Source organism: Neovison vison, chromosome X, assembly GCF_020171115.1.
Source record: "Neovison vison isolate M4711 chromosome X, ASM_NN_V1, whole genome shotgun sequence".
Lineage (NCBI taxonomy): Eukaryota > Metazoa > Chordata > Mammalia > Carnivora > Mustelidae > Neogale > Neogale vison.
Window position 1 is genome coordinate 124,865,583 of NC_058105.1, and position 12,068 is coordinate 124,877,650.

Genomic DNA, 12,068 nt, shown 5'->3' on the forward strand with positions numbered 1-12,068 from the left:
CCTAAAACCCACGTAATAGCCTCAATTCTGCCTCCTGGCTTGCGAAGCCTAAAGGATTTGCTCCCTAGCCCTTTACAAATTAAGTTTGAGAGGGAAAAGTCCAAGATGGCAGAGGAGTAGGAGACCTTGGTTTTACCTGGTCCCAGGAATTCAGCCAGGTAGCCACCAAATCATCCATATCACATATCAAACCATGAACACTCGTGAACACCGGCGATCTAAGAAAAGAAGAGCTACAACCCTACAAATTGAAAAGCGACCACTTTCTGCAAGGTAGGAGGTATGGAGAAGTGAATCCGAGGCGATATATGGGAAGATGGACTGTGGGGCGAGGGAGCCTCCGACAGTGGGCACTGGACAGTGAGGGAGCAGTGGAGCACAAAATCGGGACTTTTAGAAGTCTGCTCCAGTGGGGGATGTTCCTGCCTGAACGGTGCTCAGGTGGCAGATCGGGGCAGACTCCTAGGTGGGACAGTGTGGTCACAGGATCCTTGGGGTCACAGGAAGACTGGGCATGCCCAGTAATAAATTGTAGCCAAACCCTAAGATACCTGGGAATAAATCTCACCAAAGAGGAAAAGAATTTGTCCTCAGAAAACTATGAAATATTCATGAAAGAAATCGAGGAACACACAAAGAAATGGAAAAACATTCCATGCTCATGGATTGGAAAAACAAATATTGTTAAAATGTCTATGCTACCTAGAACAATCTACGGGTTCAATGCAATCCCTTTCAAACTACCAGCAACTTTTTTCACAGAGCTGGAACAAATAATCCGAAAATTTGTATGGAACCAAAAAAGACCCCAAATCATCATTTGTATTTCTTTGGTGTTGATTGTGATTATATTACTATATATTATATGTAATATATAAAAGATATATATTATATTCCACATGTAAGCATTCTATGTTCATTAATGGAATTTAAATAAATAAAATAAAACAATCACAAAACAAAACAACAAATTAAGTTTCGGACCTCTGTGTCCCTTCTCATAAATGCTTGGTCCAGGAGCTGAATCATGAAGGTGAAGAGGGGGTCACACAAGGGGGGTCGCCTCCAGAGCCTCTGTTGGGAAATCAGAAGTTCTTACCATGTCTTCAAAAGAGAGGCACAAACTGTATCTTCACGTACCAGACACACGTACTTCTGAGCGTCGCACCCATTTCTGACCTTTTGTATCATTCACACACCAGCCTTGGCCATGCTGGGTATTTGAATGCCGCCTACTGGGCACGAATGGCCTCCACTGAGTGGAAAGGATCGTCCCCACTCCAAAACCGGGCAGTGAGGGTGTTCTGGGTTGCACTGTGCAGGACGGCGGGCGGGAGGACTTGAAGAATGCCCCAGAGAGGGTATGCTCTACCACAGCTGATTTTCACACTCGTGGCAGAGCATAGGTTCTCAGTCTTACTGGTGGGCACCATCTCGTGCATCACAGGATGTCTCCTGGCGTCCCGACATCTCCTCATGCACTGGGTTGAATTACGTCCCCCTCAAAAGCTATGTCCAAGTCCTAACTCCCAGTACCTGTGAGTAGGACCTTATTTGGAAATAGCATCTTCGCAGATGGAATTAAGCTAACAATGTCTGGAGGCGATCATCCCAGACTTAGGGTAGGCCTTCAGTCCAATGACAGGTGTCCTTATAAGAAGAGGAGAGGGAGACGTGAGGCACAGGGACATCGGGGAGAGGCCATGTGAAGCAGAGATTGCAGTGATGCGGCCACAAGCCAGGGAGGGCCCAAGATGGCAGCCACCAGAAGCTAAAAGAGAGGCACAGAATGGATTTTCCCCCAGGGTCTCCCTGCCAACACCTTTCAGACTTCTGGCCTCCAGAACTGAGAGAATGAATGTCTGTCCTGTTAAGCTTTCCAGTTTGCGGTGGTTGATACGGCAGCCTCGGGAAGCCAATGCCACCCACCAGAAGCCCATAGCACCTTCCCCCAGGTGGGACAACCCGCCATGTCTCCAATTGCTGCCAAATGTCCCCTGAGGACCTGAGTCCTCACTGCTCAGGACTCACTGTGCTAGCATCACACTTTTTAAACTCGAAAGGGAAGGAATCTTCCTGATCTAAAAGGAAGGAATTCCCGAGTCCGTAAAGGCTCCCCGCCACCATAGACCTTGAACCTCGGTTAGGGGCGTCAGCATGCTGGGAACGTGGGGATGGCAACCGCAGCGCAGAAGCTGAAACACAGAAATCACCCCTGCCTCTCCTTTTCGTTGGTTAGACATTCTCCCTGAACTGCCACTGGACCCAAGCAGGAACCCTTTCTAATGCGTTCAGGCCACTAAAAACTGAGAGAACTATTGTCCGCGGTTCTTTGCGAGGTGGGAGATGAACCCAGCATCCATCCTGTGCCCAGAGACCCTCCCTTCACAGCCGAGTGTCTCCATCCAGGACATTCACAGTTCATGGAGGGGCTGTTTTGCTGAAGAAGGGCTCCCGATTCTTGCCTCTGCCACTACCCGCTAAAGGGAAATGCTGATTTCATCTCCATTTCTGGGAACAGACTTGGGCCATTTTCGAAAAAGAGCGACTGTCGTTACTGGAGAGAAGCGTGGGCTCAAGAATCAGGGGGCCTGGTTTCAGAGGAGAGCTCTGGGGTGCACTGGCGGGGTGAGCCCCTCGAGCCCCCAGGCCTCCCCACCCCTCCTGGCCTCCCCCACACAATCATCTGTATGAAGTGGGCTCAGCTCCGAGCAAGTGTTCAAAAGCATAATGAACTTGAAAAGTGCTTTGCCTGGAGTTTGCCTGGCATAGAAAAGGGTTCAGGAAGTATTTGTTATTATCCAGAATGAGCCAGGTTCTCGAATAAGCCAGCCAGTTTGCTGGGAACATAAAAGTCATTGGTGCATTGAAGGTACCGCCCGAGGTACAGAGCTATAAAACCTTGGGGTTCTGAGAGCACTCCGGCAGAGAATTTTCAATTACCTGGTTGAGGGAGTATCCACAGATAGTGCGGGTAATCAAAAGGGGCAGTCAATCCAGAAATAACTAGACCGCAATCGACAGCCGCCATAGAGAGTGGGTGCACTTGGCTCCCGGCAGTGGCTAGCCCACCTGCGTGTGAAGTCAAGGTCTCCGCTCTGAGAAACCGCCAGCCGATGAGTGAGAGCAGACCTCAGAGAGCCCCCAGCCCTGATTTTGATTTGGTTACAGTTAATCCGCAGAGCTGATTCCCAAATTAATCAAAGAAGATAGACTGCCAGACATCATGGTCATGTTGGATCCCCCGAAAAGTCATTCAAAAATACACAATCCACGTCTCTGGGAAGCGACGTTTGTGTACACCACAGTGCAGAGCTCCTGGTGAAGCCTAGCTCGGGTCCAAGAGGATCATAATCATGTTAGACGATGAGAGAAGAACTCTCTGGTTCTGTCATTTTTAAGATTGTGATTGAAATCATTCTTCATACACATGAATGTACTCAAGGGATCTAATGCATATGGAGGTCAAGGTGACTATGACTGGAGTCAAAATCAAGGGTAGCCAAGACAATCCATGTGAAGTCCAGGCTAAGAGAGGTCAGAATAGAGGAGTCACCTCATCTCCAATAAATCAGGGAAGTCTTGGTAGAATAAGATAGCACCAGGGGTTGGGGAGTGAAGGAACAGAGACGGTCTGGCGGTCTGGGCTGGAAAGGGACCTCCTAGACATAGGGGGACACACCAACCAGGGACTGAAGGGAGCTACTATACACCTCAGCCTCCTTGTCCCCCACGGGGGTGATAGTTCTCGGGTTCATACTCTCTAGTATCCCCCGCCCTGTCTCCAGCTGTCCACAGCGGCAACTTGCAGGCCTTCCCCTCTCTGTCCCTCTTCCTCCCTATTCCCTTACACTGTTCCTGGCATCACCTTTCAAATAAATGACTTGCACTTGAATCTTTGTCTCGGGGTCTGATGTCAGGGGAATCCAGACGGAGACAGCCCCATCCGTACTGGCCACAGGAGCTCAAAGAGAATAAGGCACATTCCCCGGCTGGCTCTCATCACAGAGTGCTTGGGAGTGAGGGCAGAATCACCGTGCTTTGGAAGACACCCACCTGCCAAGTGGACAAGTGACAACTGGCCAAGGCAAGGGATAAACAAGTTGAAGACCTGAAGCTTCTAACATGGCCCAAGACACAATGACGTACCCCTAGGTCCAATGTCCCTACTTGAGAAAGGCATGGATGACTGATCTTGACCCTTTACTCTATGCTCTATCTAACCTTTCATCCTTTTGTAACGTGTCCTCTTTTCATTTATTCAAGCCTGACCTTGATTCATAGCCACAAACACTTTCTGAGCTGTACAAATATACAACGCCGTAAGTTATAAGGCTTTGGGATAAGACCAAGAGGAAAAAGATATATTCCCAGCCAGCAGTGTTCTGGTAAATGTTCTCCAATGGGCGTGGTGGGCGAGGGGTGGGGGGCTGGTCTATAGTCTCTACTGATCTCCATGGCATAAAAATACCCACCATGAGCGATTTCAAGCTAGGAATGTCACAGTGACCAGCTCACAAAACTGCAAAGTCACCATCCGTCTCGTGAGCCCATGCAAGTTCATCACACCACCACCTCAGAATTCATAATGATAATAAATGCGAGCCAAGGTAGACTATCTACCTTATCAGACTGACCCCAACATGGAAGATGACTCAGTACCACAGAACTCATAGTATCCCATGACAGTAGTGGGCAGGTGACCAGGAGCCAGGAGGTCCTCCTCCAAAGTCATTCAGAGGCTTCCAAGGTCACCTGAGCCATCTCCCTCCCACCCCAGGAGAGCAGAAGAGTGCTGCAGATAGCACATGGGGAGTTTTCGATGGGCTTTGCTTCTGCTTACAATCCTTTGGCTGGGACAAGTACATGGCCGCAGCGAACTGCAAGGGATGCTGGGAAATGTAGTCTAGCTGTTTGCCGGTGGGGGTGCGGGGAGGAGAGCACAGACTTGTTGGGCATTGCCTGTCTCTGCACAACCACATTTCTGAGTATGCGTGTTGTCTGTTGCTGTGCTCCCTGTATTTGTATGGGTACATGAATCAGTGTCTTTTATCGATGAGAACCGAAACTTAGCCAAAGTGATTTGCCTAAGGTTGCCTAGGAAGTAGCAGAGCCTGGACTCGAAATCATGTCCATCCTATGCTGAAGTTAGAGCTTTTTGTTCGCTCACCTCCACCTGATGGCCCCTCTATAAAAATGGGGGCTGGGGGTAATGTGATCCTAAGTCAGAAACCAGCCCAGTCGCTTCTCCTTTGAGCAGACATACTTCTCAGTCTGGCCCCTTCAGACACTGTCTTTTGTCTTCCTGGCGAGCCTAAGTAAGAGTGGGTTCTTCCGGGTACAGAGTGGGGGGCCCCAGGAAGCTTTCTGGCCATTGCAGGGCGCAAGGGCAGACAGCCATCAGTAACGTTCTGCGCCGGCAGCTGCCAAGAGCGGTCCAAACAGTTTGTCAAACACAAAGTACTCGACTATGCAGATTATCTCTTCTTTCTAGAAAATATAAATTAGCACGCTTATTCCCCCAATACCCTTCCCCAGCATTTTGTCTCAGCCTCCTCGAATCCCTAAGAAAGGAATCAAATTGCAAACAAACAGTGTCCTGGGTTCTGTGCACACACCTGCGTGTCCCGGTGACGGCGTCTGTGCTGGTGAACTTCAGCTGTTTTGGATGTCACAGCTGAGAGCAACTTTTAGAATCACTTCTCTCAAGATTACAATGTTCTTTCTATGTAGTTCTTTTTTTGTTCCCCTTCAGATGTGGTTATCAGATGCACCTTTTGGATATTTTTCTACTAAGTGAACACAATCACTTAAGGTTCTTCTATCTAAAAGAGCATCTATTAACCAAATCCAGAAATACTGAAATTTAATCTCACTTCTATTCTCTCTCAACAAACAGCAAAAGAACTTTCCAGTCAGTGGGGCATTTCTCCTTTTGATGTGACATGTTCAGTAAGGTCATGAGCATGGATTTGCTGAGCCGTTAGTCTCTGCGGCATTTAGAGCCTGCCACACTTCTTTCTGGCTCAGTTTGATCAAAGATACACCAGGACACATAGAGTCTGCAGACTCCGCTTTCATTTTCAGTCTTTGGAAGTTCAGGATCTCTCAACTGAGCCGCCCTTGCCAGGCCATGAAACACCAAGCCGATTACCATTTTCTTTAGACACCGAGGGTTTTATGTGACATTTTATACAATGGTAAATGGGTCTCTTTTGGGGAAACCCTCTATGCCTCCAGAAAACTCTGCCAGGATTATTTTCTTGATTTATTCCAAAAGGTCACGACCAAAGAGCAGGTTTTCGGCCCTTGTCCACTCTTTGAAAATATGTGATCATCACCAATACGCAAGCTACTAGGATGGATGCTGAAGAATGATAACGGAAACGTGGCTCCCAGAAGCTCACAGATTTGACCAAGAAAGCAAATCCCAGTGTTTCACCTTCAGAGTTCCTACTTTACAGCGCAATAGTCTATGTTAGCTCTGGGTCAAAGAAATGAAAGAGAATCACAAGTGACCCCATCTGCTTCCAGGGACTGTGCTCTGGAATTGACAAGTAAGCTACCATGGCAAGCAAGGCCTGCCCTTGTTAGCGCTCAGAGTCCAACTTCAAGGTCAAAGTGCAGATGTGAAGCCGTCGTGAGCTCACACAGTCCCACCCGGCTTGGAAACAGCACGTGGCTGGCAGTTACATCCTCTAGGTCCAGTAATTGCAAAACCAAAACCCAAATCAGATGATGGGATTTCACCCACCAACAGCCCTGCCAGAGCCTGTAAGCATTGTTTATACTTTCCCATGTCAGTCTGCGGGAGTCCCCCTCTCTGCTTTTCCTCTCCCGTTGGCAGCTGGGGTTGTGAACGATCGGTTGAAACAAACACTCTTTCCCAGGGCAGGCGCGTCTGTCCCCTGGCTCTGGGCAGCCAGTGCACCGCCTGGAATTATGGATGTCTCGGTGCGGTTTTTGCATCAGGCATGGCAAGCCTTTGGAGGGGGAGGCTCCAAGGGCGACTGAAGATGAGGCTGGATTCTTCTCGCCGACCCCCCCCAACTCGTGCCCCACGGAGGGAAGTGTCCCTTCCCTTTCACTGAGATGCCTTTCTCTGGGGACAGTTGGGAGCTCACGTTACAGTATGGTTTCTGGGGCCTTTGAAGTCCCAGCTGCAGGCCCCCCCCCGGCCCCCCACGAAGGAAAAGGAGCACCTGGCTGAAATCGAAGCAAACGGTGTGCCTTTAGCTCGGAGCAGAAGGGGCATCGTTTAATCACACAAGAACACTCATCTCTAGAAGTGCTTGATTCAGAAAAACCCAAACCTCAAAAAATAAAAAAGCAACCACAAACCCTACCCCTCTCTCGCTCCCAGGGGCACCCATGGGAATAGGAGGTCAGCAGAGGCTTCCCGCGGGAGGATGGGGAGACGTTTTCCTTTCTGCTGCCCCAGTGTCTGGATACTGCCAAAGCCCCCCACGCAGTCTTACTTTTTCCGTCCCTCCTCGTGCTCGCTCCGGCTCTCTGCACCCAGGCCTCTCTCCTGGGAGGCGGTGCCTGGGCCAGGTGCGGGGCATGTTCTGGTTTCAGCGGCTTCTCTCCATCAGCACTTTCTCGTTGCCTTAGACCCGTGGTCCTCCCACGTGAGCTGCGCCTGAATCAGCTGGAGGGTTTATTTAAGCACAGGTGGTCGGGCTCGGGCCCCCAGCTTTCTGAATCACTACTTCAGGGTGGGACAGAGGATTTATTCCAATCTCTGACTCTGACGTTGCTGGGCAAGGGACTGGTTGGTTAGACCAGTTTGACTCAGAGACTAATCTAAGGTGACCTGTCATGCTTTCAGAAAAGGTTCCTGGACTTACAGTCGCAAGAAGAGCCAACAAGAATCTGAGCTCGAGTCGGATCACCTGCTCCCTGTAGGAACTTGGGCAAGTCCCTGGAGCCCAGGGGCGCTCAATCTTGACCACACCTGGGAGTCACCCGGCAACCTTTTTTTTTTTATTAAAGATTTTATTTATTTATTCGACAGGTAGAGATCACAAGTAGGCAGAGAGGCAGGCAGAGAGAGAGAGAGGAGGAAGCAGGCTCCCCGCTGAGCAGAGAGCCCGATGTGGGGCTCGATCCCAGGACCCTGGGATCATGACCGGAGCCGAAGGCAGAGGCTTTAACCCACTGAGCCACCCAGGCGCCCCCGGCCACCTTTTCTAAAGGTGATGCCAGAGCCCACCCAGGATGCCTTGACTCAGAATCTCAGGGCACGGGACCGGGGCACAGCGTGCTATCATCAAAGCTCCACAGGTGTCTCTCCTGTGCTTTACCCTCTCTGAGCCTCAGCTTTGCCGTCTGAACGATGGGTGGAATAATTTTTACCTCGTGGGACCATTGAGAAGAAAAACCATAAATAAATATTAAAATCCCTTTGTAAATGACAAATCGCGAAGCAAAGTACTTTCCCTGGCAGAAAACAAGTGTAAATTTCAACAGCTCACCTGTTAGACTCTCATCAGGACAGATTGTCTCTGGCACAAGGTAAACTGTTGGAGAAACTTGGAGGCTAGAAAAGCATTAGAAGGTGCTCATCTCATTCCACCAACACACACCTCTCCTTGCTTTTTTTAAAATTTTTTTTTATTTCTTCTCAGTGTTCCAGAATTCATTGTTCACGCACCACACCCAGTGCTCCATGCGATACCGCCTCTTCGTATTTTCCAGCCAGCGTAAGTTGAATGAGTCTTGGTTGCTCTCCAGTGGTCTGGTGACTCGAAGTTACTCTAAGACAGGAGTTGGCAAACTTTCTGTAAAAGGCCGAAATGGCAAAAAATGCTTGAAAGCAGCCAGCGACGATTGGTAAATGAATGGGCGTGGCTGCGTGCCAATAAAACTTTATAGACACAGGTGGTGGGCCGGTCTTTGCCCCCTGTGCTGTAGCTTGCCAACCGCCGCTCTAATCTTCCAAGGAAGATACCAAAATATTCAAAGTCGATTCATGAAAGCAGCGGGGAATCTGTTGAATGAGATGATGCAAAGAGCCGTATTCTATTTGTGCTCGTGCGTGCGGGCCAAGTTGGCGCCAGGTGCATGCGCCAGGAAGATGAGTGCGGTCTTCCCGGGCGTGCTGTTAGGTTCTCAGAAAGGAAGAGGAAAATGTTCCCCCTCCCTTATGTTGCTGCTTTCCGCTTCAGGGTGGGGGATACTCTTTCCAGGGCTCCCAGAGACAGCGTGCCCACCCTGTCTTTGCCTAACAGTAGAGATTTGCATTGAGCTTTAGGAAAAGCTCACTGCAACTACCCCAGGGCGCCTGGGTGGCTCACTCATCAAGCATCTGCCTTCGGCTCAGGTCATGATCCCAGGGTCCTGGGATCGAGCCCCGCATCGGGCTCCCCTCTTGGCTGGGACCCTGCTTCTCCCTCTCCCCCTGCCTGCTGCTCCCCCTGCTTGTGTTCGTGTTCTGTTGAATAAATAAAATCTAACAACAACAACAAAAAAACTACCCCAAAGCAGGGTCCCTTTGTCCATGTTTTCTAAATCCCAGGGTTTCCTTCTACAACAATTCAAGTGGGAGGGGACTGTCCCCCGACCCTTGCACCCTTGCACACACTTGGCAGCCACCGGAGACAGAGCATCACGAGGCAGCCAAGTGGCGAGTGGGATGGTTTGGGGGCTGAGAAGTTGGACGTGGGGACCTCATGCCAAGTTGCTCTCCTCCTCGTTTCTCTGGACAGGCTCCTTTGGTGACCCCATCACCGCAACCGAAGCTCCCTGAAAGTCCCCACAGAGGAGTCTGGGTCTTAGAGCTGAAAGTCAACTCAGGAGGTCTCGTTGGGACCTGGCACCTGGCTCGAACTTTACTCTGCACCCAAAACCCCTGGGAAAATGCAGACTCTGGCTCAGCAGACCCTGAGCAGGACTTGAAACGCTGCATTTCTCACCGGTTCTGGTGACACAGAAGAGGCTAGCCTCTATCATTCTGGTTATCAAGCAGAAGGTAAGGTCCCAGCTGCACAGATGTGCTGGGCATCCATAAAAGGTGACTCACATCTCCCAGGTCGCTCAGCTCTGCAAAGAAACTAAAAAGGAGACTTCCTGGACCCTCAGGCTCCCACCCCCAGAGCAGTGCTCCCCAAGGACTGGTCTTCAGGACCCCAGTCACAGGAGATGGAACTTTCCAGTTAGATAGCCACAGAATCCACTCTCGCCCCCAGGCACCTAGCAGCATGGTGCTCAAGCCCAGGATCCTGGAAGCGCTTTGGGAAGTGCCTGCCCAGTGTGTGCAGACCTCCTCACCCTCCCCAGTTCTCCGGGGAACTCTTGAGCCAAGCAGCAGCTGAGGGCTTGGCAACTCCCCGGAGAATGCGAGTCATCCACAGCCATCGCCGGAAAGGCTCATCCTTCTGCGGACGGACTGAAGCTTGAGAAATGTCAAAAAAGGAAACCAGCCCATCCAGAGGAAGCTAGCTCCAATTTCCGCTTGGGTTAGTCTCAGCTGGAAACAGGTGGAGGCCCCGAGTGAGTGTGAAATGAACACGGAGCCCCGCAGAAGGAAGGAATGTTCTACCGGCAAGCATCCTCTGGACCCAACCTGTCACACACAGCCTGCGGGACGAGAATTTATGTACGTGTTTCCAATTTCTCTGACAGAATCTGTTTGGATTGAGGGCGGCTGTTTAATCTTCAGGATATGTGTTCCATAACAAATACTGGAATCACATGGAAATTGCTCCCTCCGCTCTGTGAGCCAAACCCTGACTGAAGGGGTTTGGAAATCCCCACAAGGTGCTCTTTGCTCATTGCTCATTCGGAAAGAAAAGACCGTTTCTTTAATGAAATGCAATGTGGAGGAACTGCCAAAAATAGATGTTCCCTATCCGCTCTCACATATGGCAGCTTCTTTCTAGCCAGTTAACTGCCAATGAACTGGGGACGGGCTTTAACGACGGGTGTGCCAGGCTCCCCTGCGCTCGGGCAGAGTGCGTGGCCCCAGGAGGCCATGGAAGTTTCTGGTCCCGTCTCAATTCATGAAAGCCCACGAAGAAGCCTGCCTGACCCAGATGTTTATTGGCAAGGCCGTTCTAGTTAGCTCTAGCTAAGCTCCCAGAATTAAAACTGATGGGTTGTCACCTTTTGGACAAATCCTGCTTGTTCGTTTTCCCCCTCTGGTTTTTAACTACACGTGTTGAGGGGAAATAGCTAAGGCCCACAGAAGGCTGGTCTTTCATGAGTTTTACTAATGAGACTTATTTCTACATTAACACCACACTAGAGAGGTTTTTCCGTCTGGAGGCTCAGTGGTACTGGGTTTTATGTCGTCTGAAAATAAGCAAGTTGCGCACAGTCTCGTGTTTCATGAACTCTTACTCCAAATTTTAAGCTAATCAATAGTTTGGTGCCCGTGTGTATTTCTGCCTTCCCGCTCTCTAAGCCCATAGAAAGCTACAGAGAAATGGAATTTCTTACCAAGTGATTTCTTTTCTAAAAACTTACCATTTAGGGGCGCCTGGGTGGTTCAGTGGTTTAAGCACCTGCCTTGGGCTCAGGTCATGGTCTCAGGGTCCTGGGATCGAGCCCCGCATCGGGCTCTCTGCTCAACAGGGAACCTGCTTCCTCCTCTCTCTCTCTGCCTGCCTCTCTGCCTACTTGTGATCTCTCTCTCTGTGCGTCAAATAAATAAATAAAATCTTTAAAAATAAATTAAAAAAATATTTTAAAATAAATAAATAAATAAATAAAAATTTACCATACGTTTGGAGTGAGATTTTTTGTGGCATTCCTTAAGAGACCTGAGTTTTTGTTTGTTTCACATTTTTGGAAATGACTGCAGGTAGAGCCGGAAAGAAGGCAGGGGTTTAGCCCGATCTGTGTTTCTCATGTTAGGGGTCTTATAATTCAACTGAAAACAACATAAAATTAATTTCCAACTAAAGCTCCCCGAGGGGCTTTATAACGTGAAATAGTCGGTGCCAAGAGCCTTCTGTACGGTGTCTCTTGTGGAATTCTCACAGCTGTGCTGCCGGTCAGGAGCGACAGCTGACTCGACAGAGATGGGATCATTTCGGCTCAGAGAGGTTCAACCCTTTGATGAT